General features: G+C 47.7%; 1 protein-coding gene across 23 annotated transcripts in view; it reads right to left on the reverse strand.

The window, feature by feature from the left end:
• Positions 1–20,043, reverse strand: part of UBAP2L (ubiquitin associated protein 2 like) — an 889,182-nt gene that overhangs the window by 657,717 nt on the left and 211,422 nt on the right. The gene's annotated exons all lie outside the window — the stretch shown is intronic.

Consider the following 20,043-nt stretch of genomic DNA (forward strand, 5'->3'; position numbering starts at 1 on the left):
TCAAAACATGTCGAGTAAGGTGTCATACGAATTGGAATACTAACCCCTCGCAAATTCTGGCGACGGGGTTAGCATTCCACCCTTCTAGAGGGACACGACATGTATGTAACTGTGAACCCCGGTTAAAGTTAACTCAAGCCTCAGCATCACAAAATGGATGCTGCCACCACAGACACGAGTCTGACCCCCTGCAGCTGGGAGTGCTTCCAGCGAAGGGAGCTTGGACAAAGGGTTTCCTGTCAGGGGCGGTGCTAGCACCATCCCAGACAGGGTTTTGTGTATCCTGGGTAGGCAGGGCTTTACAGCAAGGTGACTGCAAGTGGCACCCCGGTGCTCACTACGCATTTGCCGGCTAGAACCAGTCCCAGGGGCACACCAGCCCCTGGCCTGGGGAAAGTCCGGCATGGGAGAGGGCAGGACCTAGTCGCGTACCCACCCCTTTCTTTAGGATAAAGGCAGGAGCGGGGACCCTTCTAAATTAGATCATCTTTGATTCAAAAAACTACTTTCTACAAAAGGAACTCTAGACTCTTCTCAAGATTTCTCCCTTGTGGCTAAGGAGTAGTCACCCTGCATCCGCAGGCACCATCTAAGAACTCTGTGGTTTGCTGCACGTCCTTCCTCCGGAATCCGACTGACCAGCTCGACGAGACCCGGCTTCCCTGGCACCTCTGACCTCTACAGCTAAGCTGAGAACCGTAGGTGCGACGAGACCGAGGGACCGGCCATCATCAGAACTGCACGACTTCTATCCAGCACAACCGCCGAGGGATCCTCTGGTGAGTGCTTTGGGGTCCGAGAAGCCCCGACCCTGAGCAGCTCCAGCACCAAAGTCCAGCCCCCCCAGCATCCACGAGATCTGCGTGGGGCCCTTCTGCTTTTCGGTTGCTCACTGCGTTGTCTGGCTACTAGCCCGCTGGCTTGTGGCCTTCCCGACGACGATCAACGACGACAACACTGCTGGTCTGGTTGCTCCAGACTGGCCCTTGCTCCCTTCCAAAAGAGGAGCACCCCGGACCCTCCTGGTCCACTCCAGATGCCATTTTAGGTCCACCGCGTGGGCTTGAATTTGCCAAGACTTGTTGCCCCAATCCTGGGTCCAGCGACGTCGACAGCATCAACCATCGTGGGACAGCTCGCACCTCCATCCTGGTCGCCGACAACGCCTCCTGGTCCGTGAGACTGCAGAGCCCAGCGTCGCCCACTCACTTGGTCGAGGTGACTACGCCCGGTGCAATCCTGGTGCCCACACAATCACTGGCTAGTGATTAAGAACTTGGTCCCCTCTGCTTTCAGGTGTCATCCATCTTAGATCCAGGCTTGGATCCATCGAACAATCTTCACTGGTCGCCTGCCAGCAACTTCTTTCTTCAGGCTCCTGGTTCGTCAACGAGGATTCCCGACGTCTTTTCAGAACTATGCAGCTGCAGCCCCTGGGCTAGGTAACTTTGGCATTTCGGTGCCCCAGCATAGCCTCACTATCCAAGGGTCCAGATCCACTTTCGTTTTCAACCTACCTAGTCGGGTTCGCCCGAGAACACTAACTTTGCTTTTACTAGCCTCCATAGACTTTGCACTTTTGCACCCGAGTCCCCTAGGCCTCCTACTGGTAATCTGAAGGTTCAGTAACGTAGTCCTAGCGATTCCAAAGCCTATTAGTACAGTACTTACCTGCTAGTAAATTCGCATTCCACGTTCAGAGTATATGGTTTTTCGTGCCCCTCGGCATTTGTGTAAATTGTGCAACTTAAAGTATTTTCGTAAGAGTTTTGCTGTGTGCTTAGTACCCTGTCCTCATAAAGAGTACAGGGCTGTTGTGATCTAAATAAATACACTGTTTATTTTCATAACACTTGTGTGGTGTCCTTTCACTTGGTGTTCAAGGGGTATATGTGATGGTATAACAGCTGGCTTAACACGCCCTCTAGAGTTTAGCCCGAAGTCTGCTCGTATCCATGCTACTAGGATAGCTGGTTTATAAGGTTGACTTACAACCAATCACCATAAGGGTTGTTGGACTGATACAAAGTGCTCACTAGAATAGTGAACATTATATATCAGGCCAACTTCTCACACCCTCTGCCTCTCTTACACGAAGGGTCTTCGGTGCGAAAGCAGCAGGCGTTGCAGTCCCTGCTTTCGTGATTCGCCGGTAGGCAAAGGTTGCATACCGGGTGGTGGTCCTTCTGCGCGTACTTGTGGTGGCAGTTACGGCAGAACTTGAACAGCGTGTTGTCCAACATAGAGCGTCCAGGGCCTCCCTGGTCGCGTGTTCGTCGACGTTCGTCGAGGATCTCGATGAAAAACGCCCTTTTCGTTGCTGATTGTTCGTCGTTGAAGTTCCCTGGAGTCTTCAGATGACTTCTACTTGCGTTTTCTGTCTTTTCTTTCTTCTTTCTCCAAAAATGTCTGGAGCCCAAACGGGAACAATCCAGACACGACCGCGGAAAAAAGAATCTGAAGATGGCGCCCAAGAGTGGGAGCTTCCGCAGGAAGCATGCCGACGTCACCGGAAATACACCAGAGGAGGTGTGACGCCGACATGGGCTACAAAAAAAAAAAAAGAAGAAGACTACGAATCTGGACCCAACCACAAGACCGCGGAATATGCACAGCATAGTGAATCCAGAAAGATTCACGCTGCAAAACCAAGTTACAGGTAAGTAACTTGTTTTCTTGCCCCAGTATTGGAACTTTCATAGTTTCCCATGCTTTTGTATCAGAGTAGCAAGCAGTTAGCAATAAAAAAAACACATTTTGTGTCATAAAATTATTGCAATAACCAACATGACAGACACAAAATGTCTAACAATGGAAGGTGGGATAGAAAGGAAAGCTCACCAATTATTGGAAGAGGTTCATCAGGACAGCCTGTCCCACTGCCGCATCTTGTTGTAAGGATTCCAAGCAGTAATGCTTAGTAAAGGTGTGAACGCTGCTCCAGGTAGCAGCTCTGCAAATGTCTTTAATCCGTACCCCCGCAAAGAGGGCCGTTGAAGATGCCACAGATCTTGTGGAATGTGCCCGAATCCTGCCAGTCAGAGGTTTTCCTGCCGCAGTGCGGCAATGCAGAATGGCACTTGTGATCCATCTTGAAATTCCCTGTTTGGATAGCGGAGGCCCTTTCTTGGACCCCCAAAGGCATCAAACAACTGAGAGGATTTCCAAAATCCCTTAGTAGGTTCCAAATAGAATTTCAAGCATCGTACATCCTTAAGAATGCAGTGTTTTTTCCGCTGGTATAGCCGGTTGAGGAAAAAACGCCTTCAGAATAACCGGCTCGTTCAAATGGAAGTCCGAGGGAACCTTGGGCACAAACCTAGGGTTAGTTCTCAAGATTACAGTGTTCCTTTTAAATTGTAGGAAAGGCTCCTGGATAGTAAAGGCCTGCAACTCTCAAACACGTCTAGCCGATGTGAGAGCGAGGAGGAGAGCCAATTTCCATGAAATGAACTTCATGTCAGAACGATGAATTGGTTCGAAGGGGCCTTTTTATAAGCTGAAAAAGGACTAGATTTAGATGCCAAGTAGGAGGCGGAGGCCTCACTGGTGGATAGACTCTGAACAAGCCCTTAAGAAACTGTTTGACAATCCTGGAAGACCACAAGGAAGGCCCAGACCCAGACTTTCTGTATCTCGAAATGGCCGCCAAATGGACCTTTATCGATGAATGGGCTAGTCCAGACTTGGGCAGGGACAGCAGATAAGGTAGGAGCTGATGAGGCTAGGAAGCAAAGGGGTCAATCTTTTTTCTCCTACACCAGAAACAAAATCTTTTCCATTTAAGACGGTAAGTCCTGTTCGTTGAAGGAGCCTTTGCATGGGAGAGGACCTCTTTAATTTCGCTTGAGATGGGGAGATTCATAAACTCTCGCTGCTCAGGAGCCATGCTATCAGGTGTAAAGACTGTGGATCTGGGTGCCAAACTTGTCCTTCAGACATTATGAGGAGATCTGGTATAACCCTCAAAGGAAGAAGAGGAGCTAGCGACAACAGATGGAGTTCTGTGTACCAGAACTGTCTCGGCCAAGCAGGGGCTATCAAGATCATCCTGCACGGCTCCACCTTGATCTTCCTGATGAGCCGCGGGATCAGAGGGATGAGGGGGAAAGGTGTAGACAAATATCCTACACCAGACTATCGAAAGCGCATTCCCCAGTGACCCTCAATGGTGAAATCTGCTTGCGTAAGACCGGCATTTCTTGTTGGTCAGTGTGGCAAAGAGATCCACCTCCGGTCTGCCCCACTGGCTGAAGACCTCTTCCAGAACTCGCTGGTTCAATTCCCACTCGTGGCTGACTGAGGATGACCTGCTCAGTCTGTCGGCGTTCTCGTTTAGAACTCCTGGCAAGTGTTCCGCCTTTAGCGATATTCTCTGAAGGATCTCCTATTCCCAGATCTGTTGAGCTTCCTGCGACAATCTGGTTCCTCCTTCCTTGTTCACATAGTGCATGGCCGTGGTGTTGTCCGTCCTGATGAGCACTTGCGAACCTCCCAAGCAGGGAAGAAAGGCTTGCAGAGCCAGTCTTATTACCCTTAGCTCCAAAAGGTTGTTGGAGTTGTTCCTGAGGAGACCAATGACCGCTGACATGTAGGTCTTGCATCACTGCTCCCCAACCCTCCAATGACGCGTCCGTTGTTAGTACTTGAGGAGGCAGGTCGTTTACGAAGGATAGACCTTGGGACAAGTTGTCTTGATCTGCCCACCATAAGGCCGCTTCCCTCATCATTGAAGTGACGGTCACCTTGTCCTCGAATGATCTGTGAACCTGCTTACATTGGTTGTCTAGTTGCTCCTGAAGAGGACGCATTCCTAGTCTGCAGTGAGGAACCAGAGGAATACATGATGAAATTACCCCCAGCAGAGATTTGTAGCGGCGTACTGAAAGACACCTTTCTTGTAAGTCCCGAGCCAAGGTCTGTAGCTACTCTCTCCTTTCCAGAGTAGGGAAGGCTTTCGAGAGCTTTGAATCAAGGATGGCTCCCAGGAAACAAGCCTTTCTGGACGGGACCAGAGATGACTTTTCTTTGTTTAGAGTGAGGCCCGGACTCTGAAACAAATTTGTACAAGCCTGAACAGCGTCCAGCGCTGCTTCCCTGGATGGGGCCTTCAGCAACCAGTCGTCCAGGTAGGGGAAGACCTGAAAATGGTTTCTTCGCAGAAATGCTGCTACTGGCGCCAGCACCTTTGTAAAAATCCTCGGGGCTGAGCGAAGTCCAAAGGGTAAAACCCTGAATTGAAAGTGGCTCTTGGCTACTGTGAATCGTAGAAACCTTCTGTGTGCTGGGTGAATCGGGACATGGAAGTACACGTCCTCTAGATAGAGTGTGGCCATGAAATCCCCTGGGCTGATGAGCCTCAAGGGGTCTTGGAGAGAGACCATCCGGAAGGACAGGGAGATGAGATAGGTGTTGAGCTCCTTGAGATCTAAAATGGGGTGCCATTTCTCTAACGTCTTCCTTACCAGGAAGAACCTGGAATAGAATCCTTGTCCCTTTTGATTGGAGAGGACCAGCTCTATCGCTCCCTTCCGGAGCATCTGTTGGACTTCCGAGTCGCAGGAGACGCAGGTGTTTCGATGGAATGGCTTCCGGGGGCTTGGGTGGAGGGACTTGTGTAAATTCCAAGGTATGCCCTTTCCGAATGATGTTGAGCACCCAACGGTCCGCTGTTATCCTGGACCAGCTCTGAAGGTATTTGGTTACCCTGCCTCCAACTGATGATTTCTTGGAGGAGGGTACAGTAGGAAGAGCCAGGAGGCCGCTATTGGCGCTTGGACAAATCTCATCCAGCCGATTTCCCCTTATTGTAAGGCCTGGAGTAGTTTGAAGATTGGCCATGCCTCTGTTGATAAGGCTGACGGTATTGCTGGGAACCTGAGCCCGTGGATGAATAGCGCTGCTGTTGATAGGATTCCCTGAAGTTATTACCTTTGCCTCTAGAACCCTTAAAAGGATACCTGCGGTATTGAAGGGTACCCAAGGATCTGGCAGTTTCCGTATCCTTTTTGATTTCCTGAAGAGTGTCATCGATCAGCTTTCCAAATATTGCCTCCCCATCAAAGGGAAGATCCAGGACTTTGTTTTGAATCTCAGGCCGAAACAGAGTAGCCTTCAGCCACCCCTGGGGACGTAGGACTGCCACCCCAGCCAAGGAACGAAACGCTGTTGTTATCCATGGGAGAGTCAATGATCTCAATTGATGTCGCTTCTCCCTCCTGCAAGATCTTTTTCGCCTCTGATGTAGACTCTGGAGGTAGTTGGTCTAGGAACGGAGCAACATCACACTAAAGTTGGTGGTCGTATCTACCCAAGATCGCCAGGGCATTGGCAGCTCGCACAAGAAGACTCGCCATCGACGAGAATCTTTTCCCCGCATTATCCAATCTCCGCCCTTCCTTGTCCGGTGGAGTTGTTAAGGGAGCAGAGGGGTTACGGGATTTCCTGGTCTGGTTTGGGGTGGCCCGTCAAGGCCGCCAGTCCATCGTCAGGTGCTCTGTATTTCTTATCCAGACGCGGTAGCACAGGGACCACCGTCGCTGGGTTCTTCATAGCCTTCAGGCCCTCCTTCCACAGATGATCTACAATAGGAATGGACCTTGTTGTCTTCCTGAAGAGTTCCTTGGAAGTCATACAAGAAACAATCCGTAGCCACAGCAGGCATGGCCAATTTGAACCTGCCAGCTGCTCTTTCCATCAGCTGATGGAAACCTCCTATGTCCGCTGGCGGGGAATAAACTGGATAGGGAACTGGAGATGAGGGATCCGGAATGATATATTCATCCCACTCAGTTGTATGTACAGAGTTATGATCTGAATGTTGATCCTTATCCGAGGAATCATCATGGGCATCAGCCGGGCTGGAAGGATCCTGTGGAAAAGATGTCGGAGGCTGAGGGGATACCTGAGCAGGCAATCCAGGCATAGCCATTGAGGCAGAAACCAAGGCAGGCGTAGCAGGCGCTGCCGGAACCAGAATTGGCCTAATTGCTTTAGATTTGTAGTCCTGCAGCATCTTATGCAGGTCCTGAAGGAAATAAGATGGTACTGTAACCATATCCTGCCCAGAATAATGTTGTGACTGGGCCGCCTGATGTCCACCATCCTCCTGGTCATATCCCCCTTCAGAGTCAGTCTCTTGACATTTGACCAGAAATTGAGAGGGACTTATTGGCATAGCTACACGAGTCCTTTTCATACTCATCCGACTCCCCTTCCTCAAAGAGTAAAGCAGGTGGCAAGGGGGTCACTCTCCTAGGAGATGTCATCTCCGGCGTAATTCTCGTCACTGAAGGAATATGCTACTTACCAGTATGCATCTGTTCTTGGCATAGAGGGCTGCAGAGTGGTACATTATGAATAGATCGCCATCTGGTGTTGGGCTCGGATGATTGCACTTTGTTTTTCTCTTGGAGAGTCTTTTGTATCTTGGTGACTCCTCCCTTAGTTGGTAGTGCGCATGGGCATCGGCTCCATCCTTAGATTGTTTTGCCATAGTAGGGTTAGATGGAGTAGTGTAGTAGAATACAGATAAGAATGCCCATGTAAGTGTATCTAAATAAGAATAATGTTGGAACAGACAGGTTTCCGGGGAGGCTGGGAGGGCATGTACCACTCTGCAGCCCTCTATGCCAAGAACAGATGCATACAGGTAAGTAGCATATTCCGTTCGAGGCATATGGGCTGCAGATGGTACATTATGAATAGACTATACAGCAGTTCTCTCCCTAGCGGTGGTCGCCAGTGTCTGTTGCAACTGTCTGAAATAAAGTTTTTAATACTGCTTGTCCCACTCTAGCTTGTTGTGTTGTGTGCACATCTACACAATAGTGTTTTGTGAAGGTGTGTGGTGTAACCCAGGTAGCTGCTTTGCATATGTCATCTAGTGGGATGTTTCCCAAAAATGCCATAGATGCTCCTAGTTTACGTGTAGAGTGAGCTCTAGGAGGAACAGTTAATGTTCTCTTTGCTTTTAAGTAGCATATTTGAATGCATTTTACAATCCATCTGGCAATGCCCGCCTTAGAGATGGGATTGCCTTTGTGTGTTGGAGAAAACGCAACAAATAGCTGTTTTGTCTTTCTGAAAGTTTGTGTTCTTTCTATATAGTACAATATGGCCCTTCTAACATCTAATGTATGTAGGGCTCTTTCTGCTACTGTTTGTGGTTTTGGAAAGAAAACCGGTAATTCCACTGACTGATTGATGTGGAATGCTGAAATTACTTTTGGTAAGAATTTTGGGTTTGTTCTAAGAACCACCTTATTTTGGTGTAACTGCATAAATGGTTCTTGAATTGTAAAAGCCTGCAGTTCACTTACTCTTCTAAGTGACGTGATAGCTATGAGGAAGGCCACCTTCCATGTGAGGAATTGTATTTCACACCTATGCATAGGTTCAAAGGGTGGCCCCATTAGTCTGGTAAGTACTATGTTGAGATTCCAGACTGTGGAAGGTGGTCTTCTTGGTGGAATGACTCTTTTGAGTCCTTCCATGAAAGCTTTAATTGCTGGTACTTTAAACAGGGAAAGATGTTGCCTGTTTTGTAGGTACGCCGCTATAGCTGCGAGATGAACTCTTATAGAGGTATATGCTAAGTTACATCGCTGTAAGTGTAGTAAATAGCAAATGATTTGTTTAGTGGATGCGTCCAGAGGGTTGATTTGCTTACTGTTACAGTGTATAGCAAACCTTTTCCATTTTGCTGCGTAGCATGCTCTGGTGGTAGGACGTCTTGCTTGTTTAATGATTTCCATACATTCTGGTGGTAGATCTAAATATCCAAACTCTATGACCTCAGGAGCCAGATCGCTAGGTTCAGTTGTTTGGGATCTGGGTGCATTATTTCTCCATGGTTCTGTGTAAGATGCATGGGTAATAATCTTAGCTTTTGATGTGGTACTTGTGAGAGTTGTAGCAGTGTGGTGAACCACGGCTGTCTTGCCCACGTGGGTGCCACTAGTATCATTGTCATTGAGTGTTGCTGCAGCTTCCGAACCAGTAACGGAATTAGTGGTAGAGGAGGGAACGCATAAGCAAATTTGTTGGACCAATTTATCCATAGTGCGTTGCCCTGGGACCGTTGGTGTGGGTACCTGGATGTGAAGTTTTTGCATTTTGCGTTCTGATGATTGGCAAACAGATCTATCTCTGGTTGCCCCCATTTTTGGAAGAATGGCTGCAGTATTTGGTCGTGCAGCTCCCATTCGTGTACTTGCTCTGACTGTCTGCTTAGGATGTCTGCTATCTGATTTTGAACTCCTGGTAGGTGTTCTGCTAACAGATAGATCTTTTGAGGAATGGCCCATCTCCAAATGTCCTGTGCTAGTTTGGATAGTTGGAGAGAGTGTCCCCCCCCCTGTTTTTGAATATAATACATTGCAGTCATGTTGTCTGTTCTGATCAGGACTGCCTTGCCTGTTATTTGCATTTGGAAAGCTTTTAGTGCTAGAAACACTGCTAATAGTTCCAGGTAGTTGATGTGCAGTTTCTTTTGCTGCACACTCCACTTCCCCTGCACTGTGTATTTGTCCATATGCGCTCCCCATCCTGAGAGCGATGCGTCCGCTGTTATTATTACTTGTGGAATTGGCTTTAGGAACGACCGTCCCTTGGAAATGTTTTCTGTGTTCCACCACTTCAGAGAGCGGTACGTCCGGTCGTTTACCAACACCAGATCTGTAATCTGACCTTGAGCCTGATTCCACTGTGTCGCTAGACACTCCTGTAGTGGACGCATTTGAAGTCTGGCATGTGGTATTAGCAGTATGCATGAGGACATCATGCCTAATAGTTGCATAAACTCGTGCTGGTAGTGAGTGTTGTCGTTGAAATCTTTGTATTAACCCGACCATTGTTTGTATCCTGACTGGGTTGGGGTATGCTATTGCTTTTTCTGTGTCTACTGTAGCCCCCAGGTATTGCTGAATCTGGTTTGGTTGCAGGTGCGATTTTTTGTAGTTCACCGTGAACCCTAGGTGGTGCAGCAATTGAATTGTCTTCTGTGTGTTGTGAAGACATTCTTCTTTTGACTTGGCCTTTATTAGCCAATCGTCCAAGTATGGGAAGACATGTATTTGTTGTCTTCTTAGGTGTGCTGCCACCACAGCTAGACATTTTGTGAAAACTCTTGGTGCTGTTGTGACACCGAACGGAAGGACTTTGAACTGATAGTGTTGTCCTTCTAACACAAATCTTAGGTATTTTCTGTGGGCTTTGTGAATTGGGATATGAAAGTAAGCGTCTTTTAGATCCAGTGTAGAAAGAAAGTCCCCTTTCTTCAGTAAAGGGAGTACTTGTTGGAGCGTGACCATGTGGAAATGCTCCGAATTTATGTAAGCATTGAGAGGTCTGAGGTCTAATATTGGTCTTAGGGACCCGTCCTTTTTGGGGATCAGGAAGTATAGAGAGTATACTCCTGTTCCTTGTTGATCTTTTGGGACCTTCTCTATTGCATGCTTTTGTAGAAGTGCTAGAACTTCTTCTCTTAACAATGTCAGATGATCTTGACTCATTGGACGCTGTTTGGGGGGGGGATGTTTGGTGGGGTAGCTGTGAGTTCTAGGCAATAACCATGTTGGATAATTTGTCTCACCCACTTGTCTGATGTGATGTCTTCCCAGACAGGTAGGAACTGTGATAGACGTCCCCCGACCGGTGTTATGTGGTCTGGGGGGAGTTCTATGAAGTCACTGTTTTGGTGTTAAGGCGTTGCGGTTGTTATTTCCGCGGCCTCTAACCTTGTTGTTACCTCTGTAACTGCCTCTTGAATTACCTCTGGGTGATGTTGGTGTGAAAGAGGTGGATTGCTGATTTGTTCCTGTATTCTTTGAGCCCCCTCTATAGGTGGATCTACGAAAGGAACCTCTGTGTGTTGGCTGTTGCAATGCTCCCATTGACTTAGCCGTTTCTGTATCTTTCTTCATTTTTTCTAATGTCTCGTCTGTGCTTGAACCAAACAGTGTCTTTTGATCAAATGGTTTGTTCAGTAGGGCCGTTTGTACTTCTTGTTTGAATCCTGAGATTCTAAGCCATGCATGTCTTCTTAGCATGACACTGGTGTTAATAGATCTTGCTGCAGTGTCTGCTGCGTCTAGTGCGCATTTAATGGAGGTATTAGTTATTATTTTACCTTCCTGTATTAATTGATCTGCCTTTTTCTGATGTTCTTTGGGGAGATGTGTGATTAGTTTCTCTAACTCATCATAATGTGCCCTGTCATAACGTGCGAGTAGTGCTTGTGTATTGGCTATACGCCAGCTATTAGCTGCCTGTGATGCTACTCTTTTGCCTGATGCATCTATTAACTTTGACTCTTTATCTGGTGGAGGAGCCTCTCCTGTAGATAATGAGTTTGCTCTTTTACGAGCGTTTGAGACCACCAGCGAGTCTAGAGGTACATGGCCTTTAATAAATATTGGGTCCTTTGGAGCCGCTTTATATTTTTTTATCAATTCTTGGGTTTAACACCCTGGCTCTCACTGGGTTTTCGAATATCTCCTCTGTGTGACTAAGAAGACCCTTCAACATAGGAAGAGTACCTGATGTTCTCTGTGCATTAGGTAGAGTCTCTAACAAGAAATCCTCTATTTGAGGTTCTGTATGCATATCTAGTTTGTGATATTTTGCTGCCCTATTAATGAGCTGCACAAAACCTGTGTTATCATCAGGTGGTGAAGGCTTTGAGGGATATAGCTCTGGGTCGTTGTCCTCATCTGACCCTACATCATAGTTTTCCCATGGGTCCTCCTCATCTGGGATAGTTTTGTCATCCCCTTGAGGTTCTCCCTCCCCTAGATCACTGTCTACATCTGACTGAGGTGTAGCTGGTCTTGGTGTGGAAGGTGTAGGAATATTTGTCCTATTGTGAGGAATAGGAGAAGGGGGTGTGACTTTAGGTCGAGGAGAAGCAGGAGGAGTTATATTTGTCCCCATTGTTCTCTTTTTTGAAGGAAGAGGTTTATCTTCTGACTGTTCACTCTCTCTTCTTCGTGACCACTTTCCCAGTTTGCGGATCAATAAACAAGATCTTTTGTTTGGGATCTGTCTGTTGCTCCTGAATCGGTACCGAAGGTCCTGGTTCCGAGAGGTGCTTTTGTTTTCGATCGTCAGATCTTGTTGTTTTCGGTACCGAATGTCTGCTCGATTCCGACTTTCTGGGTATCGAGTGTATCTTGGACGATAAATCATATTTATGCTTCGACATGGAATGTTTCGATACCGAGCTTTCCCTTGTATGTAGCCTCGGTGCCGAAGTCGATGTCGCCCTTTTCTCGGATCCGACATGGTGGGGGTCCGAGTGTTTCGGTTTCAGTTTCAGTTTCGTTGCCGGGCCCGAGGGCGGGGCGTCGGAAACTTTTTTCTGCGGTTTGACCGGGCCCGAGGGCGGGGTCGTTACCGCACGGGGTCGGTTTTTCGGTAAGGGGACGTCGTCACTCACGGTTTGTTGCTCGATGAGTTCTTCAACCTCAGACTGGTCCCCTTCCGACCCAGACTGGTCCTCTTCTTCCTCGATTTGCTCGTCTCCGAACAGCTCCATGATCGCCTCCGCCTGCATTCTGGAAACCTCGTGTCTTCGAGCTCTACGATTTCTAATCGTTAGCTTGGAGGAGAATGCTGCACAGGCTTCGCAGTCCCTGGATTCGTGTTCAGGCGATAGACAGAGGTTGCACACCTCGTGTAGGTCCTTGTGTGGGAACTTAGCACCACACGTTGGACATTTTTTGAATGGAGTCCTTTCCATGGACTCCGGGCTTGACTGCGTCGAGAAAGGCCTCCTGTTCTTCGACGTAGATCCAAGTTTTTCTCTTCGGTTTTCAATTTGCAACGCGTCGGAATGGAAATGAAACGCGTTCGATAACAATACCGTCGAATTGGAAAGGGAATACGCGCCGATAAATCACTTCCTTCTGAAGTTGATCTGGAGCGTCTCGATCCTCATCCGAACCCGATGGCGGAAAAAAACAATCTAAGGATGGAGCCGATGCCCATGCGCACTACCAACTAAGGGAGGAGTCACCAAGATACAAAAGACTCTCCAAGAGAAAAACAAAGTTCAATCATCCGAGCCCAACACCAGATGGCGATCTATTCATAATGTACCATCTGCAGCCCATATGCCTCGAACATTGTAATTTTTTTCAGAGGACAATACCGTCGACTGTTCCGTCTACTGTTGCACACACGTCAACGAGATTGGTGTCGTCGACGATGAAACTGTCGTCATTGTTAAAGTCGTCGTCTATGCTCTCGTCGACGACACTGTCGTCGTCAACGTAGTCATTGTCGGCGACGCTGTAACTCATCGACACCTTAGTCGTCGACGCGCCGTCGGCAAATCTCCCGTCGCCACTGACGTACCTGCCGTCGACGCTTCCTTCTTAGACGACGATCCCTTAGTCGACTTATCCCCTGTCGACGAAACGAATTTTAATTTTGTCTTCAATTTCTTAGTCGACGGAAACTCCGCCTTCGTCGTCGAGGACTTCGAACTCCTCCCAGAAGACTGGGAAGTGGGTTTCTTGAAGGCTGAGTCAGTCTTCTCCCCCTTGGAAGGCGTAGCTGGTCCCACCCTCCTTTTCACCTCGGTGAGGAGATTTGCTGGGACCCTGGCTCTCAGACTCACTGGTGGTCTTTTTTGAGGCCTTAGTAGGACGCTCCACAGAAGGAGAAGGGGAACCCCTACCCCTCTTACCTGACCTTCTTGAGGAAGATGCAGATGCTGTACCTTTACTGTCACTAGAGACAGTATCTTTCCTGGATTTTAACTTCTGGAGCCATGTCAGAAGCCTACCCTCACGGTCCCGGAGCCTCTTGGTCGAAAAAGTGAGACAGATTTTACAGTCCGCAGCCTTGTGGTCAGGATAGAGGCATAGATGCAGTCTTTATGCTTATCCTCCACAAAAAGACTTTTCTTGCCAAAGGTGGAACATGGCTTGGAAAGGGCCTTCTTGCCAGACATCCTGGAAGGCAGCTAACAATTCTGAAGTGAAACTGAAAAGAATCTGAAGAAACAAATCTTGAAGAAACTCCTTGAAGAGTAGAAGTTGAGCAGAGCTCAAAGGAGACTCCCTAAGCACAACGTGCGGTAGAAAATCGGAGGCTCGGAGGTTCCTTCTTGAGGGTTCTAAGGGGGGAGGCTCTTCTGATTGGCTGATGCCTACGTTAGGTTTCTTTTACAAAAAGAGGGTGATATACTACAAAAGGGAATGAGGCCTAGTCCTTTTTTCTTTCTCTTTTGTACCTACTGCTATGGTATTTTTGTTACCGAGACTACCATTCCGACGACGGGGAATGATACAAAAGCATGGGAATCTATGAAAGTTCCAATACTGGGGCAAACATACAGTCTGTGGCAGTTGTAAATCACCAAACTAGGACTTCAGGAGCCAAATGGCTAAGTTGAGTTCTCTGGGATTTGGAGGTCTGATTTCTCCAAGGCTCTGAGTGAGGACACAGGGTGTGAGATGTAGCGTTAATGTGGAACCACAGAGTTCAACCAGGGTGGTGTACCAAGGTTGATGAGCCCATGTTGGGGCTACTAAGATTAGTGTGAGGGACATTTGTCTGAGCTTCCGAACCAATAATAGAATTAGTGGGAGAGGCAGAAAAGCTTAAACAAATATCCCTGACCAATACATCCATAGAGCATTGCCCTTGGATGCTGGGTGTGGGAACCTGGATGCGAAGCGTTGGCATTTTGCGTTGTGTACTGTGGCAAACAGATCTGTGGAAATGCACATTCTTTTAAAGTGTCTGCTGAGCAGGTCTGTAATCAGATTTACTACTCCTGAAAGGTGTTCTCCTAGAGATAGATTTTGTGGTGAATCTGCAAATTGCAAATGCTTTGTGAAAGGCGAGAGTCCCTTCCAGTTTCTGCAGTTAGTAGCTTGGAGTGCTAGGAACACTGCTAGAACTTCCAGGTACTTGATATGGAGACGTTTGTAATTGTCTGACCTCAGGCTCTGTACTGTGTAATGTTAAAGATGGGCACCCCAGCCTGTCAAACGACGCGTCTTGTCAGTATAGTCTGTGGAATCAGGTCTATGAAAGGCCACCCTATTGCTAGGTTTTGAGGGTTAGACTACTGCAGAGAGCGATGAGTGCAGCTGTCTACCAACACTAGATCGGTTAAAAGGCCCTGTGATTGATTCCACGGACATTAAACATTCCTGCAGAGGACGCATGTGAAGCCTTGCATGAGGTACGATTGCAATGTAGGATGCCATAATTCCCAGCAGTTGCATGAAGACTGGTAATGATTGGTTGGGTTGGCATTGTAATAGTGTGGCCTGAATGTTGTGCATTCTGGTAACATTGGGAGTAGCTGGAGCTTTGAGTGTTGAGGAAAGCTCCCAAATAAGATTGCACTTGTGCTGGACACAGATGAGATTGTGTATTTATAGTAAAACCCAACTGGTGCAATAGGTGCACTGTTGTCTGAGTGTGTAGGATACAGGTCTGGTAAGTGCCCGCTAAAATTATCCAGTCGTCCAGGTAAGGGAAGACATGTATACATTGTCTTCTGAGATGAGCAGCTACTACTGTGAGACATTTGGTAAACACTGGGGGCTGTGGTGATGTCAAGTGTAAGCACCTTGAACTGGTAATGTTTGCCTGCTATCACAAACCTGAAGTATTTGCAACGAGCAGGATGAATTGGAATAAGAACGTAGGCGTCCTTTAGATCTAGAGTTGACAAAGTCGCCCTGCTGCAAGAGAAGAAGTACTTGAAGAGTTTCCAAGTGAAAGTTCTCCGACAATATGTACTTGTTTAACTCTCCGAGATCTAGCATAGGTCTCAAGGAGCCGTCCTTTTTGGGAAAGAGAAAGTAAAGGGAATAAACCCTTAACCCTTGGTACTGGCGTGGGACTGGTTCTAAAGCCCTTGGAGTACTAAAGAGAAATGTTTGGAGGATTGTTGATAAGCTCCAGGCAATGACCATGTTGGATAATTCCAAGCACCCATTTGTGTGATTTTGATTTCCAAATGGGGAGAAAGTCTTGAAGTCTTCCTCCGACAGTTCTGGAATATTTGGAGGGAAGTGTTGTGAAGTCACTGTTTGCTTGAGGAAGGGGAAGTACGAGATGTGTTGTTTTGACCTCTACCCATGGGACTGTCACCTATAATCTCCTCTGAAAAATCCTCTTGTAAAAGAGGATTGGGAATTGCCTTTAGTAAGAGTTCAGGTCAGTGTCTGTGGACTTGGACCATCCCCTATAAAAATGTGTTGATGTCTTCATTTTTTCAAGCGCTAGATCGACTTCAGGGCCAAAAAGGTTTATTAAAGGGTATAGCCAGGATGGATTGTTGGATTTCAGGTTTGAACCCAGATATCTGCAACCATGCATGTCGTCACAGTAAGAGGCTGGTATTTACTTCTAACCAATTGATGCTTTTACCCGAAGCATCAATAAGCGTCGATTATTTATCTGGGGGAGGGGCATCCCCAGATGCTTGAGAGGATCTGTGGGGGAACATTTATATTTCATCTTCTCTAGGGGTAAGGATTCTGGAACAGACAGCAGCTTTAAAAATATTGTCTGTGTACCTGAACATACCCTTGTTATCAGAAACAGTGGTTCCTGGGAATGGTACTGTCTAGCTTGAAATTAGGATGCACAATCGCAATGCGAAGGGTTAGAGTAATGTCAGAGGAAGAAGAAACCACATTACCAATGGTTTATTATATCAGTTGATTTTACATCACAAAAAAGAGTGGATGGAATAGATACAATACCAAGAAAAAAAAATGAATTGTGAGTAGTGTCCCCAGTGAAAACAAGAACCTCAAGTATTGGTGCCAAATCAGTGCCAATTTGTGTACAAGGTTTCCAAAATCCTTTGAAAGTCGACCATTACATATATAGAGTAAACAGCAGCTATTTGCCGTGATATTGTTAATGGTTCGCTTTTCCTTTTGTGTCAACATTTCAACCCTCTGTTTAGTGTGGGGTCTTATCAGGACCTAGGGACATCTTGGAAGAGAAGGATAATATCAGCATAGGGCCGATTTACTGGCACAAATGCGACAGGAAGGAGATAAAGTGGGAATGGAAGGTACCTGGTGATTTAACTGGGCAGCCACGTGAGGAGTGTGCCACACGTGAGTGAAAGAGGAAAAAAGATACTTACAATGGGACCCAGCCGGGTACTAATTGAGTGAGTGGGAAAAGAAGGCAACAGTTAGAAAGATAATGTGTGGCCCGTCTTCAATAAACTGGAGTTATTGGTGTTCGCGGACCTTGAGGGGCTCCAGTGTCATGACACTGGAGCCCCTCCTGGCCCGTGAACAGCGTTAACCAGGTATTCACAACAGGCCTTGTGTTTCTTCACATAATTCAGTACAGTATAGACATGTTCATAATGAATTCCCCCTGTTCCACAGAGTTCCTGACTACACTATCAGCCTACACACGCTTTAGTGTACCATAACCTGCATCCTAAAACTGTGCTATTCATTGACTGGCAGCCCTTACCCCCTCTCACAATTGGGGTTTGTGTGGGTCCTGGAGGAGTCCGTGCGGGACCTAGACCCCCGCCTCCTACGGCGACGCCTCGATCTGGTGGAGGATCTATGATGACTCCTCGATCTTCCTCTCTGTCCGGAGCGTGATCGGGACTTTCTCTGCCTTGGTCGATCCACCGGTTCCACGGGAGCGGACGACTTGGGTTTGGCCGGAGCCTTCGGTTTAAGAGTCCCCTTGGGCGGAGTCGGAAACCTAGGCAGTGACGCAGACCTCGGAGGAGGCTTGTCTGGCAACCGAGGTACGGGCTGAGGTGGTGGTAACGGAGGAGGAGTAGGGTTCCTCGGCGGGAGACCCCTCGGTAATGGAGGCGGTGGCGTAACCTGCTTCTGTGACAGGGTATAGACTTCGGAGTACACCGAGCCCGGCGAACCACCATCTCCACCAGCCTGGGATGATGGGGAGCCTCCCTTGGCGTCGGGTCTTCCTCCACCTTTCTGCGACGTCGAAGAACTGCGACCTGACGGCGACAGTCTGTGCCTCTACGGCGTCCCGCGCCTTGACGGCGATCTTGTCCGCCTCGAAGGCGATCTTCTCCGCCTCGACAGCGAACCTCTGCGCCGACCTTCGCCTCAACGGCGTCCTGTGCCTCGACGGCGATCCAGTCCTAGACGACGAGGACCTCCTAGACGACGATCGTCTCCTCTTCGCCAACGGCGAAGGCGCCTCGACGGCGAGCGCCGACGCCGGGCCTTTCGATGTCGATCACTCGACGACGACGATGACGACACAGTCACCGGAGACTTCGATGGTGGCCTTGTAAGGTCCTTCGACGTCATTTCGCCCCCGACGACGGGGAACAGACCGTAGTTATCCCTCTTGACGCCGTAGTCGGTGCAATCGACCCAGACGGAGAATGGGGACGCTTGCAGGTGTTCCTGCCCCGGGGGAGCCCCCCAGAGGCCGCAGCATGGGCAGATGAAGCCCCTCCAGGCCCACCTTGTGCCTTCAATCTTCTTTCTTCGAGGCCCTGAAGTTTGATCTTCTTTCTGTCCTTCAGGGTCCTGCCAGAGAAGCCTTGACAGATCGCACACTCCTCTGGGACATGGGAAGATGGAAGGCAGAGGATACACACCTCATGGGGATCCGATTTGGCCTTCTTCCTGGAGCATTCCGGGCATTTATCGAATAATGCGGGCATATTCGACAAAAAACAGAGTTCAAGAAACAAGGAGAAAGGCACCAAAGTACTAAAAAGCACTTAACTTTGAAAAAAACTGAAAAATCACAAAAAACCCTTAAAAAAGAGAGCTCAATGCTCTAGGGTCCTGCTTGCAGGAGCCGGAAAAAAGAACTGAAAGTAAAAGGGACCTGCTGTGCATTCTGGGATACTGTGAAGTTCTGAAAAGTTCTCTTAAAGGCACAGTATCCTGTTTTGAGCCACATAATGGCAGCCTATGGGGCTTGTCTGTCCATGTCTTCCTCTCTATCATTCCAGAGGGTTTTTGCTGCTAAGGCAAGGGAAATCTGGACAGGCTTTGCGGTTTGTGGATTTTGTGGAATTTCTAGTTGAAGTACTGGACAGTGTAGCCTGGTTATAGGCTGCATTATCTGTCTTTAAATTCTCTTACGTGTCTGCAGTTCTGCATTTTTTTCCGACACTTTAAGAGATTATTTTTGATTGCTCCGGGGTCCACGCACGTGGGCGGGACTATTCACTAGATTATGACTATACACAGAGATTCCCCTACTACAGAAGTTTACCTATGATCAGGATCTTGGTTTTCTCTGTATTACGTTTGAGAAAGTTGTGACTAACCAGGAATCTACCAAGAAAAGGCAGTTTAAAAAAAGTTCCTGAGTTGTAGGCAGGAGACCCTTCCAAATGGCTGAAAACATGGCTGTTCTCCATATATATCATTAACGTAAAATCAAAAAAGCAAACCAAGTGGGTTAGCAGAGAAACAGAGGAAGAGGGTGAGGCCGATGGAAGAAGCCTATGAAGACTGAAAAGAGCTTGTTTGAAGGTAGAGCAGAAGGTGAGCCAATGAATGGTCTGGAATGAAGCAGCCGCACACCAGGCTAGTGTATTAATGGGTAACCCTACTTGAGATGTTCAGCAATGTCATGAGTGAATGGGTCATGTGTGAAGGGGTAAAAGGCTACAAAAAGATTTAGTGTAACCAGAGTGATTATGTCAACCTGTTCTACTAGCTGTCAGATGTAATCTACAAAGGAAACTAGACTGGACTTCATGCAGTGGACCCGGTAGATGGCTAAATCAATGAAACCTAAAACTTGGCTTAATTTCATGAAGGAAGAGCTGAATGTTGCAGCCTTTCTTGTATTTGGAGGGGAAAGCGGCTGATGAATCTGCAGCGGATTATTAAGTGAACATGGTGTCAGAAGATGTAAGAATGTATACGTTTTTCAAGGAGGGAGGAAAACATGGACTGGGTAAGGGTGTAGCGGAAAGCAGTTTTTTTAATGGTGTGCTATTTAGTTAAACATTAGAAGGGAAGTCAGAAAGGTAGTTATAGGGAGCACAAGAAATGCAGAAGGTGTGCATAAAAGACA

The sequence above is a fragment of the Lissotriton vulgaris genome, chromosome 12 (assembly GCF_964263255.1).
Source record: "Lissotriton vulgaris chromosome 12, aLisVul1.2, whole genome shotgun sequence".
NCBI classification, from domain to species: domain Eukaryota; kingdom Metazoa; phylum Chordata; class Amphibia; order Caudata; family Salamandridae; genus Lissotriton; species Lissotriton vulgaris.